The sequence below is a fragment of the Pelophylax lessonae genome, assembly GCF_965119305.1.
Source record: "Pelophylax lessonae genome assembly, chromosome: 2".
NCBI lineage: Eukaryota > Metazoa > Chordata > Amphibia > Anura > Ranidae > Pelophylax > Pelophylax lessonae.
This window is the reverse complement of record NC_138769.1, coordinates 612,379,450-612,402,819: the sequence shown is the minus strand read 5'-3', so window position 1 is coordinate 612,402,819 and position 23,370 is coordinate 612,379,450.

Here is a 23,370-nt window from a genome sequence, read left to right as displayed (position 1 = left end):
GTGGCATTGTCTGATTGAATCTGAACTGGGCAACCTTGCAGATGAGCCATGCAATGACTCAGGCAAAGCTTTATCGCTCTGAGTTCCAAGATTTTTTTTTTTTTTTAGCTCCAAGATTTTTATCGGCAGCTTAGACTCTTCCATTGTCCAGTATCCCTGGGCGCAGAGTTTCCCCAGCACTCCTCCCCAGTCTGACAGGCTAGCATCCGTGGTTACCACTGTCCAATACAATGGCAGGACTTGCCTTGGCGAAGTGCTGATGAGTGAAGCCGCCACAGACTTTGTGTTGTGACTCAACCGAATCAAAGTAGCCAAGGATTTTGGATCCTTGTTCCATTTTACGAGAATCTCCTTTTGTAAGGGTCTCGTGTGGAACTGAGCAAACGGAACCGCCTCGAAGGTTGATACCATTACACCCAAGGTCCGCATGCAAATCCGCAGAGAGGACAGACTTCCTGCAATTTTTGCAATTTGTCTGTGGGAAGAAAGACCCTCGCCAAAATGGAGTCCAGATTCAGGCCCAGATAATCCAGTCTCATTGAAGGTATCAGGGCACATTTTTTGAAATTGATGTTCCAACCGAACTCTTTCAGTGTTCGGACAGTGACAGTCAAGTCGTCCAAAGGGCTGATTGAGAGTCCACCTTCAATAGATCTTCCAGGTACCCCAGTACCAAAATCCCCCGTTAGCGCAGTAATTCCAACACCGGTGCCAGCACCCTGGAAAAGACCCTGGGGGCGGAGGCGAGACCACAGGGTAATGCCACAAATTCATAATACTCCCCTCCAATAGCAAAGTGGAAGCGTAGATAGGGTTGTGTAGCTATGCGCCCTTGATATCTATGGAGTCCAAAAAGTCTCCCTGGTGAAGGGATGCCACTACGGTGCGAATGGACTCCATTCAAAACCTCTGTACCTGCAAAAAGCGATTCAAAGTCTTGAGGTCCAGGATTGGACGCACTTTGCCTTCCTTCCTGGGCACAGTAAACAGGTTTGAATAAAACCCTAGAAAACTCTCCTGAGAGGGAACCGGCACAATCACCCTTTGCGACAGCAAACCTTATACCGCCTCTCGGAGATTCCCTTAAACGGTCTGGATGTAGGTGCAGATTGGACGGGAAGAACCTGTCCGACGATCTAGACCGAAATTTGATCTTGTACCCTGATCAGATCAGTTCGTGAACCCATTTGTCCTAAAACAAGGAAGTCCATGGTTCCGGAAAGAAGCGAAGACGTCCCCCCCACCCCAGAATTGGGTGAGGGCACCCTTTCATACAGACAAGGATTTGTCTTCAGATCCGGATTGGCCTGTCTTCGGTTTACCTGACCATGTCTTCTTGGAACTAGCAGAAGACCTGAATAGCTTTCCTTTTTCTTGCGACCCAGGGGTATGAAAAAGCAGTAAAAGAAGGCCCCCGTCTAGCACGTGGTGCCTTGACCTTAGAGGTTTGAGGGAGAAGAGTACTCTTCCCACCCATTAGCCTTTGATCAACTCTTCCAGGGAGGATCCAAACAACCTGTCCCCAGTAAAGGGAAGGTCAGAAAGAGCATTCTTGGAAGCCTGGTCTGCAGACCAGCTTTTTAGCCACACCATGCGTCTAATAGCAGTCCCCACCTCGGACACTCTTGCTACCAGTGGAGCTGCATCCAGCGACGCATCACATATATACAGAAGGTCTTGCGCCATTTAATCCAAGAGCTCAATTAGCCCCGGGGAAAGTTGTTCCATTTCCAAGACACCTTCTAGTAACTTTACCTATTCACCAGGGTGGTCACAAAAATTGGTTTAAATATTGAGCCCGCTAACACATGTAAATGGCAGGACAGAGACTCAATCCGTCTATCAACGGGGTGCAAAAAGGCCAGGGATTCTTTCACCGGGACAATAGTAGACTTATTCAGTCTAGAAACTGGATGATCCACCTTTGGTGGCATGGTCCACCGAGTGGAGACCTTATGCACGAAGGGATAACGGCGTTTAAAACGCTTGGGCACCACAAAGGTGCTTGATGCGCCCCCACTGCTCATTGACAATATTGTCAAAGTTCCGGACAGGGGAACACTTTGCCCGATTTCTGTGATTTGCGGGTGCCAAAAGACACCTGCGTTCCTGACACTGTAGACTCATCCGTAATTTTTAAAGTTTCTCGCAGTAAAACTTTAAGTGCTTCCACCAATACGCTTTCCCGCGCAGCAGCTGAGGAGGACAGGTCCTCTTCGCCATCAGAATGCGATGACACAGAGCCACCAGAGTGGGGTGCGTCTGCGGCGGCCACATCTTCCTCTGAATCTGAAGATACAACAGAGAGAGGCGAAGGCAAAGGGCACTTATGGCTAGTGTTACTTTTTAACACTAAATCCACTTTTCACACTAGGCTTTCCGAAACTGCTGTTAAAGCTGACAGGGGTTGCGACCCAGAAGGTTCCGCAGTCGCACCAAGGGGGTCTGTAGGTGAAATGTTGACCTGGGACTCTATTTACACTAAATTTAAAAAGATGTAGTGTCACTTTCAAAAAGTTGCAAAAACACGATCGCACTGCTGCACTGGCGGTACAGCAAGTCCCAACCTAACAGTCTGTTAGCAGTGTGTGTGAGAAAACCCACAATAGACCCCAAAAAACGTTACCAAATCGATCAGGAGGCTTGCAGGAATGATCTGTACAGCAGAAAGAACGATCTGACACAGGAAGTGAAAGCACCTGGGTCATGCCTAGAGTGTCTGATGCCTGACTATGCTGTCCAGCACTGTGGACCACAAGAAAATGGCCACCCCATGCATTCCTATGGGGAAGATTTAGAAAATGGTTGCCCATACATTACAATGGGGGATTCTGACATTAATGCAAGGCATGTCTACAGCAAAATGGCACCCCCCCCCCCTCGGCGCGCCATGTGGTCTCCAGGATCCCCGGGATTGGGGGGGTCAGCAGACAAAGGCATCAGATGGTCCCCAGAGAAAACACCCTCTCCCCTGCAGAACCGCCGCAGCGGCCGCAATATACCGGCCCCCAAAGGTAGGAACCTGTATAGGAGGGGGGGACAGCTAATCGGAGGGGCCTGGTATACACAAGAGGCCAGGGGAACCGAGGGTTCGACTATTCCATGGAGGGGGCCCACGTCCACCCTGAGACCGCCAGAGAATTGGGGGGACACTTACTCACCATACTACGGAATCAGGTGGGCACCACCCCAAACAAACTACCTCCCACCCGGGGTGGGGGTGCTGCTAGCCAAGGGGTACGCTGCCTCTCAGGGTGTTCCAGGTCGTTCGCATCCCAGTGAGACGGTCCACTCGCAGGGTCGTCCCCATCCATCGGGGCTTTGTCGTTTGCGAGGCCTAGTGCTGGACTATAACCTGCTCACTGGCCAGGCTGGGAGACATTAAGGATTTAGAATATCCAGTCCGAAACCCAGCCGGCTGTTGCTTGTAGTTCTCCAGGAACTCTACTTAAAGAATAAATTACAAAAAAAGGTTCCCAAAAAAAATAACAGCTAAGAGCGAAGTCCCAGTAGGGAACTAGGTCCTACTCCTAAACAAGGCAGAAACAAACTAAGGGCTGTAGCAGGGTGTGTGGGATTATTCCTGCAGAGATATCCCTATAGGTGTGGTGAAAGCTTTTTCCTGCTTAGTGTCCTTTTTCTGAAGGGAGGAGCATAACCCAATGGTCAAGAAGATATGAGGCTGCGTCTGTCAATGAAAGATAGAGAAAAGAAGCCATATCCGAACATGATCCAGAAATACTGCTTTCTTTTCTGGGCCAAAGATCAGACAAATCGACATTTGGCATTCTTTTTTCGCAACCATAGGGCCCGCCTCCTCTGGACTTAGGAGGAGATGGACCTTCCAGCTTGTTATTAGCATTCAAAAGCCTGCATCTCTGATGGTATGGGTGCATTAGTGTGTATGGAATGGGCAGCTTGCACATCTGGAAAGGCACCATTAATGCTGAAAGATATATTCAGGTTTTAGAGCAGCATATGCTCCTATCCAGATGTCTTTTTCAGGGAAGGCCTTGGATTTTTCAGTAGAACAATTCCTAACTGCATACAGTATCTATGACAACAGCATGACTTCGTAGAGTCTGGATGCCTAACTGACCTGCCCACAGTCCAGACCTTTCACCAATTGGCAATATTTAGTACATCTTGAAATTAAAAATACAATAAAGAAGACCCAGGACTGTTGAATAATTAGAATACTATATTAGGCAAGAATGGGACAATATTCCTCTCCCAAAACTCCCGCAACTGGTCTCAGTTCTCAAACATTTACAGAGTGTTGTTAAAAGAAGAGGGGATGGTATTTTTTAGATGTGCCATCAATTTAAAAATTAACTTATTTTTTTTCTAAAATGGTAAATTCTTTAATTTCAAACATTTGATATGTTTTCTATTGTGGAAAATAAAAATGCGTTTATGAGATTTGCAGATCATTGCATCTGTTTTTATGTAGATTTTACACATCGTCCCAACTTTTTTGGAATTGGGGTTGTGTATGTATACATTAATATATATATATATATACAGTGGGTACGGAAAGTATTCAGACCCCCTTAAATTTTTCACTCTTTGTTATATTGCAGCCATTTGCTAAAATCATATAAGTTTATTCTTCTTCCTCATGAATGTACACATAGCACCCCATAATGACAGAAAAACACAGAATTGTTGACATTGTTGCAGATTTATTAAAAAAGAAAAACTGAAATATCACATGGTCCTAAGTATTCAGACCCTTTGCTGTGACACTCATATATTTAACTCAGGTGCTTTCCATTTCTTCTGATCATCCTTGAGAGGGCTCTACACCTTCATTTGAGTCCAGCTGTGTTTGATTATACTGAGTGGACTTGATTAGGAAAGCCACACACCTGTCTATATAAGACCTTCCAGATCACAATGCATGTCAGAGCAAATGAGAATCATGAGGTCAAAGGAACTGCCTGAAGAGCTCAGAGACAGAATTGTGGCAAGGCACAGATCTGGCCAAGGTTACAAAAAGATTTCTGCTGCACTTAAGGTTCCTAAGAGCACGATGGCCTCCATAATCCTCAAATGGAAGACGTTTGGGATGACCAGAACCCTTCCTAGAGCTGGCCGTCCGGCCAAACTGAGCTATCGGGGGAGAAGAGCCTTGGTGAGAGAGGTAAAGAAGAACCCAAAGATCACTGTGGCTGAGCTCCAGAGATGCATTTAGGAGATGGGAGAAAGTTGTAGAAAGTCAACCATGACTGCAGCCCTCCACCAGTCGGGGCTTTATGGCAGAGTGGCCCGACGGAAGCCTCTCCTCAGTGTAAGACACATGAAAACCCGCATGGAGTTTGCTAAAAAACACCTGAAGGACTCCAAGATGGTGAGAAATAAGATTCTCTGGTCTGATGAGACCAAAATAGAACTTTTTGGCCTTAATTCTAAGCGGTATGTGTGGAGAAAACCAGGCACTGCTCATCACCTGTCCAATACAGTCCCAACAGTGAAGCATGGTGGTGGCAGCATCATGCTGTGGGGGTGTTTTTCAGCTGCAGGGACAGGACGACTGGTTGCAATCGAGGGAAAGATGAATGCGGCCAAGTACAGGGATATCCTGGACAAAAACCTTCTCCAGAGTGCTCTGGACCTCAGACTGGGCCGAAGGTTTACCTTCCAACAAGACAATGACCCTAAGCACACAGCTAAAATAATGAAGGGGTGGCTTCACAACAACTCCGTGACTGTTCTTGAATGGCCCAGCCAGAGCCCTGACTTAAACCCAATTGAGCATCTCTGGAGAGACCTAAAAATGGCTGTCCACCAACGTTTACCATCCAAACTGACAGAACTGGAGAGGATCTGCAAGGTGGAATGGCAGAGGATCCCCAAATCCAGGTGTGAAAGACTTGTTGCATCCTTCCCAAAAAGACTCCTGGCTGTATTAGATCAAAAGGGGGCTTCTACTAAATACTGAGCAAAGTGTCTGAATACTTAGGACCATGTGATATTTCAGTTTTTCTTTTTTAATAAATCTGCAACAATGTCAACAATTCTGTGTTTTTCTGTCAGTATGGGGTGCTATGTGTACATTCATGAGGAAGAAGAATGAACCTAAATTATTTTAGCAAATGGCTGCAATATAACAAAGAGTGAAAAATTTAAGGGGGTCTAAATTCTTTCCGTACCCACTGTATATATATATATATATATATATATATATATATATATATATATATAAACACCGTATGTTGACCCTGAAGTCGATGAGTTAAAAGAAGAAAAAATGGGCAAGCATAAGGATTTGAGCGACTTTGACAAGGGCCAAAATGTAATGGCTAGACTAACAAACTCAGAGCATCCCCAAAACTGCAGCTCTTGTGATTTATTTCTGATCTGCGGTGGTCAGGACCTACCAAAAGTGGCCCAAGGAAAGAAAATCGATGAACTGGCCACAGGGTCATGGGTAGCCAAGGCCCATTGCTGTACGTGGAAAGCAAAGACCAGCCCTTCTTGTTTGATCCAATAGAAGAGCTACTGTAGCTCAAATTGCTGGAAAAGTTCATGCTGGTTCTGATAAAAAGGTGTCAGAACACACTGTACATTGTTGTATGTTGCGTATTGGGCTACATAACCGCAGATCGGTCAGGGTGCCCATGTTGACCCATGTCCACAGCCAAAAGCAGCTGCCATGGGTATGTGAGCATCACAAATGGTCCACAGAGCAGTAGAAGAAGGTGGCCAGATCTGATGAATTCAAGAATGGTTTAAGGAACACAATGAGTTTGAGGTGTTGATCTGGCATCCAAATTCTTCAGATCTCAATCCAACTGAGCATATCTGGGATGTGCTTGAAAAACAAGTTTGATCCATGGAGGCCTCACTTTGCAACTTACAGGATTCAACACTTTTGCTGCCAGAACCGTTTTTGCACACGTTTAAAAGGTCTTAAGATTGCATAAAAAACAGTATATATTTTCTGGAAGCAGACACCCTAGAGAAAAAAATAATGGTAAATTCAATTTCTTATGTTACATAATAATAGTGCAGAGGTTTACTAAAGCAAAATGTTAGTAAACAATAAACTAAAAGTAATTTTAGGGTACTCAAATGAAATAAATTACCCATTGTTTAGCAAAATATAAAAACATGAGGTTGCACCGAGTGAATACAGTAGATACCCAACATGTCAAATCTTAAAATTGCATGCACCCATGAACTGGCAACACACTTCCGTACCATATATTTTCCATAGGCGACATTTTAAGCCCCTACAGCTTACCAGTTTATAGTTACGTAGGAGCTCTGGGGCTAAAATTATTGCTCTCACTCTGGTGTGCATGGTGATATGTAATATAATCACAATCAAAGCTTTCATGCACAATTTTATGTGCTTGAGTATAACTTTTAATTTTTTACAATTTTTGTTCCGTTTTTATACTTAACTTTTTTTCATCAATTCGGGGGGGGGGGGTGCATGGAGGGGGTGCACGCATGGAGGAGGGGGGTTTTAAAGCAATCAAGCGCCTGTCCAGCCACTGTATCGCTTCCACCTGATAGCTGCCAGTTGGCTTGTCAGATAAACACATACCTACACCCCCCCCCCCCCCAATGCAGGCTAGCCTACTTCCCTCTTTACCAATCATTGGAGATCATGTCTGAGTATAAATGGAGACAGGGATGAGAGACTGGTGCACCAAGTCTGGTTTTAATTTTCGTAACAGGGAACTAGCACACGGATGCATGGTGAACAAAAACCTGAACATTAATCTTTTTTTATCAAATTGTAAAAATAAATAAAACATAGGTTGCCGTGCTAAACAATCAAAATAATAAAAATACTGAAAACAGTGTCCATGTATATACAGTATCTTACAAAAGTGAGTACACCCCTCACATTTTTGTAAATATTTTTTTATATCTTTTCATATGACAACACTGAAGAAATGACACTTTGCTACAATATAAAGTAGTGAGTGTACAACTTGTATAACAGTGTACATTTGCTGTCCCCTCAAAATAACTCAAACACAGCCATGTCTAAACCACCAAGTACACCTCTAGGGTAAAATGTCCAAGTTGGGCCCAATTAGCCATTTTCACTACCTGGTGTCATGTGATACTCTGTAGTGAGTGTACAACTTGTATAACAGTGTACATTTGCTGCCCCCTCAAAATAACTCAAACACAGCCATGTCTAAACCACCAAGTACACCTCTAGGGTAAAATGTCCAAGTTGGGCCCAATTAGCCATTTTCACTACCTGGTGTCATGTGACTTGTTAGTGTTAAAAGGTCTCAGGTGTGAATGGGGAGCAGGTGTGTTAAATTTGGTGTTATCACTCTCACTCTCTCATACTGGTCACTGGAAGTTCAACATGGCACCTCACGGCAAAGAACTCTCTTAGAATCTAAAAAAAAAAAGAATTGTTGCTCTACATAATGATGGCCTAGGCTATAAAAAGATTGCCAAGACCCTGAAACTGAGCTGCAGCCTAAACAGAGGGAACCGAATAGATCTTCTGTGTATCACTCACGCTTGTCTAGACTCTTATAATTTGGAGTCTAGATCTCTGGTAAGCAAGTATTTCACATGATTCAAGGTGAAGGTGCACCTGGGTGAAAATTCCACTAATTATTTGTTCAGTTACATTGGATATTCATTTCAAGAAACTGTGTTCACTTACATTGTTTTTCCGTTTGGAGACTTAACATGAGATGTTTATATTAGAGATAGACCGATTATCGGCAAGGCCGATATGCACTTTCCCCGATATATCGGTATCGGCCCGGAACTGGCCGATATTGCCGATATTTTCATTCTGCCTTCTTAGGCCGCCTCCCTCACCTTGGACAGCCTCGTCTGGAGTCGGGACTAGTCTCGCAGGAGTGTTTTACAGCCATACACACACCCACAGCAGACGGTGCCAGCCAGTCACCCACATTCACAGGCCCTGTAGCAGCCAGCCAGCCACAGGCACTGCACCAGCAAGCCAGCCACCCACAGGCCCTGTACCAGCCAGCTACCCACAGGCCCTGTACCAGCCAGCCACCCACAGCCCCTGGGCCAGTGACCCACCCACCCACCACAGTGTGCCAGACAGCCAGCCACCCACAACAGGGTGCCAGTCAGCCAGCCACCCACAGACAGGGTGCCAGACAGCCAGCCACCCACAGGCCCAGTACCAGCCAGCCACAGGCACTGTACCAGCCAGCCGCCCACAGGCCCTGTAACCACCAGCCACCCACAGGTACTGTACCAGCCAGCCACAGGCACTGTACCAGCCAGCTGCCCACAGGCCCTGTACCCGCCACCCACCTACCACAGGGTGCCAGCCAGCCAGCCACCCACCACAGGGTGCCAGCAAGCCAGCCCCCCACCACAGGGTGCCAGCAAGCCAGCCATTAAGCATTAAACAAAAATTACCATGTTCAGTACCAGATTTGTGTCAAAAATTGTCTTTATTTTTCAAAACTTTAAATGTACAAAATATCGGCCGATACCGATATGTTGTGACCAAAATATCGGTATCGGCCCTGAAAAAAAACATATCGGTCTATCCCTAGTTTATATATATAAACACTGTTTTCACTTTTTTTATTATTTTGATTGTTTAGTGCAGCAACTTATGCTATATTTGTTTCTATCACCAACTGTCCTGTTGTGTTGTTGCCAGAAGTTTATATTCATTTTCTGTTTTAATTTTATAATTTTCTACCTGCACAATAATTTTCTTTATTATTATTCAAATTGTGAAAATGACATTGTTGCACATTGATCACCTTCACCTAACCTATCTTACTCCTGTTGTAATTCATCAGTGATTTTCCAACAATGAAGTCATCAACAGGTGGCCGAGTGACCCGAACAGACGTCAGTCGTTGCCCATTCTTGCTGATTCAGATGTCTGGATATCCACAGACAATGTCCGTACATACCCTCCAGAGAGATGTTCTGCAGGCAGTAGCTGTGTCAAGGATATTTAACCTTGAACAAGTCACCTGTTCCCTAGACACAAAAACAATATAATGTTGGCCCTTTAAACACAGGCAAACAAAAAAAATCAATTTGGGAATGAATTATAATTACTGCTTTAGTATAAAACCGCAAACATATTCGTGTTCAAAGTGATGACTATAAAAATGTAATTTTAATAAATCTTTAATCTTTCTAATTACATATTGTTTTCACAGGAGGATCTAGCCACGAGAAATGTTACATCATGTTTCCCGAGGTTTCTCCTCTGAAGGGCATATGGAAACAGAAGCACACAAGGTGGAGAGATACATTGAAGCAGTACAGATAGCCACAATTGAGATAGAAGATAAATATCAGTTAGAACAGGAATCAGGAATACAAGGCAGACAAAACACAAGTCTCCAGAGGGACTAAACACTAGAATTTCACTTGCAATCCTAAAGCAGGGTATACATTAGTAGAATTTCGTTCAAACTTTTTCATTGTATGAAAGTTTATTTTTTTAATCATTACTGGTATCAAATTTGACCACAGTGATAAGAAAAGAGCAGAATAGAAAATTCTAAAAATGTACGAATCTCTAACAGTATATGTGGTGTTTATTCAGTAAAATATATTAATTCCTAAATCAATTGTTAAATCTGAGTGAAATTTTGAACTATTTTCAAACAATGTACTGAGAATTTTCTAAGAATTTCTAATTAATTTTAATTCAAAATTCTTCTAGTGTATACCCAGCTTCACAGTGGGTGGCCCTGCCGGCTTGACAAAAAGTAAAAAAATCAATTACCTTTTGTCAAAAGACCCAAACTGATAATTGTTGGACAAACAGTGCCTGCAGACATTGTTCGTGTATTCTGACAGGCAGCGCTAGCTGCTTTCAGAATACAACAGCCCGACAAGAAAGATTTGTCCATCCACCCAAGTCGGACTAAACTAGAGCAGGAACCTTTTCTAAAGTCAGAACGACTTGTTTATCGTCAGTTAAAATGGCTCTCATAGGGAAAAACTGAATTTGACATGTCACCCGACTTGGGGTCTCACAAGTTGGATCCCATATCGCAGCAGTGTGAACCGAGCCTTAGCGTGTATGGAGAAATCTGTTAGATTACTCACTTCAGCTCTAGAAGGTTTTATCCCCTTCCTAAACAGGCCATTTTTTGCGATACGGCGCTGCATTGTTTTAGCTGACAATTGCGCAGTCATGCGAAACTGTACCCAAATAAAATTGATGTCCTTTTTTTTCCCCCACAAATAGAGCTTTCTTATGGTGGTATTTTATCACCTCTTCGGTTTTTATTATTGCACTATAAACAAAAAAGATTGACAATTCTGAAAAAAAAAACAATAGTTTTTTACTTTTTGTTATAAAACACATCCTATAAAATGTAAAAAATCAAATTTCTCCATCAGTTTATTAATTAGAAGGGCCCTGATCATGAGAGCTCACAATCTTGTACGTAGGTAGGGGCAAGTGGAACGAAAGGTAATAACTGTGAGGGATGAGCTGATGCAAGAAATAAAAGATTCAGTTGTTATCTGAAAGCAGTATAGGCTTTCCTGAAGAGATAATTTTCAGAAATTGCCTAAAAGTGGACAGAGTAGGAGAAAGCCAGGTAGATTGGAGTAGAGAGGTCCAGAGAATGGAAGAGGTTCTGGAGAAGTCCAGGAGATAATTATTGGAGGAGGAGGTAATGAAACAAAAGAGCAGGAGGTCTTGGGAGGTGTGGAGAGAATGGTTTGGGTGATATATTTGGGGACAAGTTTAGTGATGCAGGGGTGACATCCACTGAAAATGGCTCAATTGAATGTCCAGTAGTGACGTTCGCTGGGTAGGTGCACGTGTGGTGTAAAATCCTTGCATACGGACTGCACCATCATTTGCACCATGTATGGGGTTCACTGTAGCAATCATTGAACATTTCTGTCAAAACCTATTTCATAGGCATATCATCGGTGACACACACAATGCATCAGCGAATGGTAGGAAAAAAGGACCAAATATAAAACCTAAAGAACAAATATTTACATGAAAAGTCAAATGGAAATATGTACGTAGGGAATTTCTATACAGTACATAAAACAATCATGGTCATAGTGATATGCAAAATGAAAGAGCAGGCTGCATGTAGGAAAGTAATAAAATATTGCAACATGTAAAAATATAGCAGAGAAAACACAAATGACCTCATAAATATGTTGCAAACACTAAAGAAGATACTGTATTTGCTGGGGTAAAAAAAATATAACTTGTAATCACCTACTGTACCAGAAGCAAATAAAGTAGATATGAGAAGGGTTAGTGATCATCCAGGAAACATGAACATGAGAAGGTTGTATAAGACATCTCGGGTGAGCCGTGTGTCTAACGTATTTATACAGTAGGACCCACTGACAATGGGGTACTTTGACGTAGTGGTGGGCTTGAGCACGATATGGCCATATGGTCGGACCAAATCCCCATTTTTATTTATGGATTGTCTTCATATTTGATAGTCATTTCTTTTGCATGTGTGCGCTATTCTTTTTTAATATGCATGTCGCTTGGTTCATAGCTGCACCAGCTTTAGAAATACATGTTCAGGGTTTGCTCCCCCAACTTTTTGCTTGTTTATTATATATACAGTATGCCTCACCTAGTTGCCACCCCATGTGGTTTCATGATCTGTTCAATTATCAGGGCTTTAATTTTTTGAACTTGATGATTATGCATCACAAAATGGACCTCAACCAGCTTGTTGGTGTCCAGGTCCCTACCCATAGCTGTATGTTCAATGACCAATTTAATAATGCTGTGATGCTTCCAAAATCATTTCTTAGAAGGGCTAATTGTTTTCCTTATGTAAGATAGGAAACAGTAGCATTTAAGAATGTATATGCAATGATCATTGGTACAATTAAAATGTTATTTTATCAGATATATCTTACCTATGTGTGGATGGTAGAAACCATACCCAGTGACCAGAGCAATAAACATTTAGTACATCCCTTTTTGGCAGAACAACTGAACTGGGGAGTGTCATATTTTGCGTTGGGATCAACCTCAACCAGATAATTGCCAGTATTAGTCCTTTACCAGCTTCAAGAATATCTTTACGTTTAGGTGTCCTTTTTAATGGCTCATGAATTAGGATTGTATCTTGTAACTAATGGGATTATGTTGGTATGGTCACAAAGTGGTTTAGATGTTGGCGTCCCTTCCCTGGCAGCTTGTAAAGTAATGTTGAGAATGTTGCGAGGATAACCCATCAATAATTTGTTGTACATGTGTTGCAACTTCTGTTTGCAATCATCAGAATCAGAGCAAATTTGTAAAACCCATAGAAACTGACTGAAAGTCAGAAAATTGTTCATGAGATGTTCAGGTTGAGTGCTATGGTGAGCAATGTGCTTCTGTCAGTTGGTGTATACTGTAAAGTGGTGTGAAGTTGGTTGTTCCTAGCCAACACCCTCACATCCAAGAAAGATGGCAGTATAAGATAGTTTAACTTTGAATCTGATGGCATCAATAATAGAATTTAAAAACATGACAACGTCTTGTATTTCCTTTCTGGGGTCTGTCCAGGTGACAAAGATGCCATTTACTGTATATATCTGGTCCATAACTGCACATTATTGTAGTACACAGAAGTGAAGATATTTTTTTCCTCCAAATAACCCTCAAAGAAGTTGGCTTAGGAGAGGCCACAGAACTGCCTGTGGTGGTCACTTTGACCTGTAGCAAATACTGTTTCTCACATCTAAGGTAATTGTAGGAGGGTGCCACAGAACTGGCCAAGGTGGGCCCTTTGATCTGTAGAAAATACTGTTTCTCAAATCTAAGGTAATTGTTGGTTTAGGCTGGGTTCACACTAGTGCGAATTGGATGTGGGCTTCCCCACATCCAATTCGCATGACAGGCAATTGTGACCAGCTCTAAATGGAGCCAGTTCACACATCTTCGGAGTGGCTGCAGAGTGAATTGCACAGAGGTCCTGTGCATCTTTGGCTCCGATTCAAGTCCGAATCCAGCCAAAAATTCTGACCTAATTCGTCCCTGAAATGGAGAACAGGGACCCACTGGACCCCTGCTGTCAGTCCCCTCAATCTGCAGTGTGGACCCAGCCTAAAAGAAAATCTAAATCTTCCAAGGTAAGTTGGGAGTGTGGACATGTATACTCTATACAACAGCTGGTATACAGGGTAGAAGTGGCCAAGAGTCCAACCAAGTGCCAATGTCCCAAAGTTTCTCATGAAAATCACCAGTATCCCATACATATGATGGTAGATTTCTAACCAATGGTTGTAATCAGGGCCACTGTTAGAAGTCAAAAACCCCAACCCTGCCTCTACCTCCCCACCTCCTGAAGTGTAGTGGAACAGTGGCACTGACATTATCCACCTCCCCCCCCCCTACCAAAAAAACAAATAAAAAAAAAAAGTCCCTCCTCTGCTCCCACCTCCTGGGCCCCTCTGTTGACACAATGGGGCCCAGGGAAATGTATTTTAACCCTGGTAAGCAAATAGGAGTGGGGATGTGGTCTAGTAAAATCAATTTATTCATGTAGGTGGAAATGGAGAATAAAGCTGCCCTGGGCCCCATTTAGCGGGTAAGGCCTTGTACTGCCTTATCAGCAGCTCTGGTTGTAATGTGTGGTTGATGAAGATGGCAAGGGGCTGGGTGATAGAGTTTGTGCCCGACAATATTGATCAGATTCAGTGCTTCGTGGACTTTGGGAAAACCTTATATAGGGTGTTTTTGGGTGGGATTCTAATATCATTGTGAAGTCAGGTATTGCATTGATGTACATGTGAATATTTCTTTATCAATTGTGGTCACTATGCTGCCCTGTTTTAGTTTCAGCCTGCATTCACAATAATAAAGGATTAGTCAGTGCTGGCAGGGGTGTGTGAGAAATTTTATTATCAGCAGTTCAACCCCCAACAGGCCTGTTCATCTTGCTGCATTCTGCAACCCTCCAGAGAACGAGCTAGATTCTAGGGAAGACACAGCAGTTCTAAACATAAATTTGCAAGCAGTAGAGCTTCCAAGCCCCAACCGGTTTTTGTAGCACATTAAGTAGTGATTGGTATGCTTAGCCTATAAACCGTGTTATTACTCCTCTTACTATATTTAGCACATATCGCCGTACCCCCTCAGACATTTCTTAGATGAAGCCACACTAGCCCCGAGTGCGACATGCTCCAGCTTTAAAGCCCAAAAGCTGGCCATGGTGAGCAGGTTCTCCGTCAGCATGTGGACATGATACCTTTGGGCCTTTGACAAGCGTTGTGTTTACTTCAGTCTTGTGAGTGCAATTGATCATATATATAGTTTATCATTTTCAAAATAATGGTCAAAGTCAGATAAAACGGTGAGCTGAATTGTGAAGACAAAATTTTCAATTGGACCGCATTATTTCTACTGAGAGCCACACCTTTGTGTAGCACCACCCCTGGAAGAGCCACTGGATTGTTTGGGTCCCTTCAACCCTGCACCACTGAATAAATCCCCTGTACCGTACCCTGAGTAACCACTGACACACCTAAGAATGTTTCAGTATGCTTTAATAACACATCCCTGAAAAGTAAAAAAGATTAGGCAACAATTTACAAAGCAACAACACAAAAATGGCCTACCTACAAGCAAAAGGCCCTGGCTCCACTGATCAGCGGGACAATATCTTATAACCCAATCCTACTAGCGTTAGAGCCCTTGGTCTCTGATGGGGTGATTACCTCTCCCATCTGAAGGTATTGGTATTGCTAACTGAATTGAATTCAAAGAAACTTGTATACCAGGTGTGGAGGGGTTCTGGGGAATGTGACCATGTTTTATCCCAAATATTGATGTAACATTAATCATGGAAAATGGAAAGGAAAAGGAATTACTGATGAGAATAATTGATGTTTTCCACTACATTCCATGACAAAGCTAGAACAGATAAATACTTCATGGGTGGGAAGCTGATGATAATACTTTCCATCCAAAGATTGCCTTCTGATCTAGATCCACATTTAGCAGCCTGTAGTGCAGCGCAAAAGTATGAAAACTTGACCATGCAGCAGCTCTACATATCTGATTAGCTAGGGCATGGGTGTCAAGCTCAACTTTATTGAGGGCCGCATCAGCATTATAATTACCCTTAAAGGGCCGCTTGTATCTGTAATACTAGATGTCCAGAGTATACCACCCCCATTACATCAGATGTCAAGGGTCCCTCCCTACCCTCCCTTACATCAAAGTGCACCCCCTTACCTTGTGTTGCTGCTGGGAAGAAGCTGGGGTCTGAGCTGGGAGGCAGAAAATGCAGGGACTGGAGGAGGCCCAAAGGTGGGCTGGAGCTCTAGGAGAAGTGCGAGGGCCACATGAAATGGTCTAAAGGGCCGGATTCGGCCCGCGGGCCTTGTGTTTGACACATGTGAGCTAGGGCAAGCTTGGCCCAAGAGCTTGAGATTCATCTGGTAGAATGTGCCTTTAGCCCTACAGTAGGAGGCTTATTGATGGCTATGTAATTATAATAGATGACCTAGCTGATCCACCTGGTGATAGCGTTGGCTTTTATTGTTACCCTTAAATAAAGCTAAAATATTTTTATCTTTTCTTCTAAAACTTTAATGATCTGTAAGAATCTGAGCAAACACCCTCTCACATCCAGTTTATGAAGGTCTTCTTTATTAGGATTAGGATGAAAGGAGGGTCTCAGCTGAGCAATGAAAATGAGATAGTGCCTTTGGAATGCAGGCGGAATCCATGGAGAGAACAATCTTATCCTAAAATATTGAAGTATAATCTATGTATATAGAAGGCCTGAATGTCCCCCGCTTTCCTTGTGGTGGAGATGGCTAGAAGAAAAGCCCCCTTTATTGGTGAGAATTAAGAGACTGGTCTAGAGGTTCAAAAGGTAAATGTGTCAATCGTTTTATTACTCTGGAGAGCATCCAGGGGTGAAACCTTCGGTCCAAGAGAAGGCTTTAAATGTGAGGCTGCATAACCATTTTATCCATGAATGGTCAGCCAACATGAAAATATAGAAGGAATAAAGTGCCGAAATCTGTACTTTTAGGGTACTTGGCTTTAACCCCTTGTCCAATCCTGCTTTAAGAAAGTCCAGATTCAAATAAAAAATAGGAGCACTCAAGGAATTGTTCCAAATGCAAACAAAAGTTTAACGGTACTACCAAGGTTTCTTACTCTTTTGAAAAGTGGAGATTGAAGTCCCTGCGGCTGATCATATCGTCTTGGACATTTGCATTTCCTCCCAAAAGTACCGCCTTTAAAGAAAGACTATGTCCCTCTGCACAGGAACAGATCTTTCAGCTTCAACTTGGCAAGGGGCTCCTGGTACCTGCCCATCACATTACACAACATTGTCTGTATTATCACATATTACACTGGAGGGGATGCCCATCACATTACACAGCATTGTCTGTATTATCACATATTACACTGGGGGGATGCCCGCCACATTACATAGCATTATCTGTATTATCACATATTACACTGGGGGGATGCCCGCCACATTACATAGCATTATCTGTATTATCACATATTACACTGGGGGGATGCCCACCAAATTATACAGCATTGTCTGCACTGTCACATATTACACTGGAGGGATGCCCATCACATTACACAGCATTGTCTGTATTATCACATATTACACTGGAGGGATGCCCATCACATTACACAGCATTGTCTGTATTATCACATATTACACTGGAGGGATGCCCATCACATTACACAGCATTGTCTGTATTATCACATATTACACTGGAGGGATGCCCGCCACATTACACAGCATTGTCTGTATTATCACATATTACACTGGGGGGATGCCCGCCACATTATACAGCATTGTCTGTACTGTCACATATTACACTGGAGGGATGCCCATCACATTACACAACATTGTCTGTATTATCACATATTACACTGGGGGGATGCCCGCCACATTATACAGCATTGTCTGTACTGTCACATATTACACTGGAGGGAGGCCAATCACATTACACAGCATTGTCTGTATTATCACATATTACACTGGAGGGATGCCAATCACATTGCACAGCATTGTCTGTATTATCACATATTACACTGGAGGGATGCCGGCCACATTACATAGCATTGTCTGTATTATCACATATTACACTGGAGGGATGCCCATCACATTACACAGCATTGTCTGTATTATCACATATTACACTGGAGGGATGCCTGCCACATTACATAGCATTGTCTGTACTGTCACATATTACACTGGAGGGATGCCAATCACATTACACAGCATTGTCTGTATTATCACATATTACACTGGAGGGATGCCCGCCACATTACACAGCATTGTCTGTAATATCACATATTACACTGGAGGGATGCCCATTACATTGCACAGCATTGTCTGTATTATCACATATTACACTGGAGGGATGCCCGCCACATTACACAGCATTGTCTGTATTATCACATATTACACTGGAGGGATGCCCATCACATTACACAGCATTGTCTGTATTATCACATATTACACTGGAGGGATGCCTGCCACATTACATAGCATTGTCTGTACTGTCACATATTACACTGGAGGGATGCCAATCACATTACACAGCATTGTCTGTATTATCACATATTACACTGGAGGGATGCCCATCACATTATACAGCATTGTCTGTATTATCACATATTACACTGGAGGGATGCCAATCACATTACACAGCATTGTTTGTATTATCACATATTACACTGGAGGGATGCCTGCCACATTACATAGCATTGTCTGTACTGTCACATATTACACTGGAGGGATGCCAATCACATTACACAGCATTGTCTGTATTATCACATATTACACTGGAGGGATGCCCATCACATTATACAGCATTTTCCTTATTATCACATATTACACTGGAGGGATGCCCATCACATTATACAGCATTATCTGTATTATCACATATTACGCTGGAGGGATGCCAATCACATTACACAGCATTGTCTGTATTATCACATATTGCACTGTAGGGATGCCAATCACATTACATAGCATTGTCTGTACTGTCACATATTACATTGGAGGGATGCCAATCACATTACACAGCATTGTCTGTATTATCACATATTACATTGGAGGGATGCCCGCCACATTACACAGCATTGTCTGTATTATCCCATATTACACTGGAGGGATGCCAATCACATTACGCAGCATTGTCTGTATTATCACATATTACACTGGAGGGATGCCCGCCACATTACATAGCATTGTCTGTAATATCACATATTACACTGGAGGGATGCCCATTACATTGCACAGCATTGCCTGTATTATCACATATTACACTGGAGGGATGCCCGCCACATTACACAGCATTGTCTGTATTATCACATATTACACTGGAGGGATGCCCATCACATTACACAGCATTGTCTGTATTATCACATATTACACTGGAGGGATGCCCGCCACATTACACAGCATTGTCTGTATTATCACATATTACACTGGAGGGATGCCCATCACATTATACAGCATTGTCTGTATTATCACATATTACACTGGAGGGATGCCTGCCACATTACATAGCATTGTCTGTATTATCACATATTACGCTGGAGGGATGCCAATCACATTACACAGCATTGTCTGTATTATCACATATTGCACTGTAGGGATGCCAATCACATTACATAGCATTGTCTGTACTGTCACATATTACATTGGAGGGATGCCAATCACATTACACAGCATTGTTTGTATTATCACATATTACATTGGAGGGATGCCCGCCACATTACACAGCATTGTCTGTATTATCCCATATTACACTGGAGGGATGCCAATCACATTACACAGCAGTGTCAGTACTGTCACATATTACACTGGAGGGATGCCAATCACATTACATAGCAGTGTCAGTACTGTCACATATTACACTGGAGGAATGCCAATCACATTAGACAGCATTGTCTGTATTATCACATATTACACTGGAGGGATGCCAATCACATTACACAGCATTGTCAGTACTGTCACATATTACACTGGAGGGATGCCAATCACATTATACAGCATTGTCAGTACTGTCACATATTACACTGGAGGGATGCCAATGACATTATACAGCATTGTCAGTACTGTCACATATTACACTGGAGGGATGCTAATCACATTACATAGCATTGTCTGTATTATCACATATTACACTGGAGGGATGCCAATCACATTACACAGCATTGTCTGTATTATCACATATTACACTGGAGGGATGCCAATCACATTATACAGCATTGTCTGTATTATCACATATTACACTGGAGGGATGCCAATCACATTACACAGCATTGTCTGTATTATCACATATTACACTGGAGGGATGCCAATCACATTACACAGCATTGTCTGTATTATCACATATTACACTGGAGGGATGCCAATCACATTACACAGCATTGTCAGTACTGTCACATATTACACTGGAGGGATGCCTGTCATATTACACAATACTGCCATAAATTACATTGCAGCACACTGTAAATACTGGGAAGATCTTTATATTACATTATAATACACTGGAACTACTGGGAAGATCATTATACTGAGAATACCAGGCAGATCAATACTGTATATTACATGACATGCATAGTAACAAGGAATAATACTGGGCAGATCATTATACTGAGAATATGGGGCTGATTATATTGGGAATACTGGGAAGATCATTATACTGAGCATATCATTATATTGCAAATAATACTGGGCAGAACTTTATATTGGTAATAATACTGGGGATATCATTATACTAAGAATATTGGGTAGATCATTATATTGGGAATAATACTGTGCAGATCATTATATTGGGAATAATGCTGTGCAGATCATTATATTGGGAATAATACTGAGTAGATCATTATATTGGAAATAATACTGTGCAGATCATTATATTGGGAATAATACTGGGTAGATCATTATATTGGGAATAATACTGGGTAGATCATTATATTGGAAATAATACTGTGCAGATCATTATATTGGGAATAATACTGGGTAGATCATTATATTGGGAATAATACTGGGTAGATCATCATACTGAAAATAAAGCTGGGCAGATCACTATATTGGATAATAATATTGGGAATATCATTACACAAGGAATATTGACCAGATCATTATACTGGGAATAATACTGGGCAGATAACTATACTGGGAATAATACTGGGCAGATCATTATATCGGGAATAATACTGGCAGAGGCGTAACTAGAACCTCCAGGGCCCTGGTGCAAGAAACCATGAAGGGCCCCCCTGAACCCCTGGCTTGGGGCCCTTCCCTTCAAACCTGGGGCTCTTCCCACTGACCCTGGGGCCCTTTACTCTTATTGCGGGACCCTTTCACAAATTCTGCAGTGGTCTCCTTTCCTGCCATCTTGGGGCCTCCCCACGGTGTTGGTGGAATCCCAGGGCCTGGTCGCAAGTCAGTAGTTTTTATTTTTTGTTATTATAATTGTATTATTTTTTATAATTTTATTTTATCTTTTTACAAAGTCACTGACTATGACTCTGTCATTCACTCGTAGCCCCTGTCAGCATAGCGCTCTGCTCTGTCCGGATATCAGCTGTGCTGTTTTACTGCTCGTTCTTTCTGCTTACAAGTAAGAGGCTGTCCATTTATTATCAATAAACATTGTGTTGAAACAATAATGCACTATGATCTGCCCCCTCTTTATTCCTTATGGGGATCATTGTGAACATTACCTGAGATGAAAGGATGTCATCTGAGATTGCTGTCCTGGTCAGGAGATTCTCATTGCTGGGAGTGTTACAAGGCTGTTTTTTCACAGCCCTCAGGTGAGAGGCCAGCATCTCTGGTGAAGGATTGCACCGATTGAAAGCACTTTTTTCCTGTGTGTTTTTATCAGCACTGAGCACTTTCATTGGAATCCTATATTGGACTCTTTTCCTTATTTATTCAAGATTGATTGTGCCATTCAAAGACTCTCGTTTTATCCATTGATTTGTTTTTTATTGTTTTTTAGCGCTGCACTTTTACATTATCACATTCAGAAAAGGAAGGAGTTGGTAAATTACATATTTACCGACCCCTTCCTGGTTCTCTATTGTGACACATCTCCTGCAGCAGCCGGCAGGAGAGGGAGCACAGTGGGGGGGAGCACACTGGGGCCCACAGACAGCAGAACACAAGTGAACTGGATAGGAGGAGTGCATAGCTGCCAACTGTCCCGTTTTTGGCGGGACAGTCCCGCCAAATAGGACCTCGTCCCGGCTAATTTACACTGCCGGGACTTGTCCCGGCCAATGAGAAGCGTGGGGGAGGTAGGAGGGGCCGTTGGACCTTAATCTCATCTCCCTGCGCTGGGAGAGAGTTGTGTGTATGTAAATCCTTTGTGTGATCATCACTCTGCACTCTGCACCCATGATGATCATCTTCACGCTCAGGATGGCCGGTGGGTGCCCTGTGATTGGGTGAACTGTGGCTGGGGGCTGGCCTCTGTGACTGTCCAATAACGTCGGTTCGGTTACGCCTCGCCCACATGCCCCACCGTCACCTGCGCGCACACAGCCTTCAGCTACGGACAGCTGAACAACTTCCTACTTTCTTCCTCAACAGTGAGTGACACTGACTTGAATTTTACAGATGTCATGGATACAGTGTGTGCCAAAAGGGAGGGGGGGGGACAAGAGAGAGCAGAGTCAGACTGTCAGTACTGTTTAGTCAGTGGGGAACAAAAGACAGATATATTGGAGAAAATGAGGGGATGCCCTGGGATGCTAGAGAGGGAGCATGATAGTCTCAGCAGTGCCATATAACAAAATTTCTGTCTGGAAGAGAGATAGGGAACTAGCTTTCTCTGTATTCTCACTCTGTTCCCTATCTCTCTCTTCCAGACAGAAGTTTTGTTATATGGCACTGCTGAGACTATCATGCTCCCTCTCCAGCATCCCAGGGCATCCCCTCATTTTCTCCAATATCTGTCTTTTGTTCCCCAGTCCAGTGGCGGCTGGTGCGTTGGGGGCACAGGGGTGCCGCCCACCCTATCCATGCGTCCGGCCCCCTAACCTGCATGCGGGGCGCCGGGCACATGGAGCGCAATGTTTTATTTTTTTTTTAAATCGCCTGATAGGCTTCAGAAGAGGGTGGACCCGGGCGCAGAGCAGTGCGTCCCAAGCCCACCCATTGTGTGACAATAGCAAATGAAAATTCGCTATTGTCACACGGATCCTCCTCCTGGCCAATCAGGAAGCGGGTCGAGAACTGCTTCTTGATTGGCCGAAAGGAGGAGGAGGCAGGAGGACTCGAGGAGACGCCGGGGGACAGAGGAGAAGCCGCGGCTGCAGGTAAGTCTCTCTGTATTGAAGGGGACATGGCACACTGGTCACTGCATTGATGGGGGGCATGCTGGTCACTGCATTGATGGGGGGCATGCTGG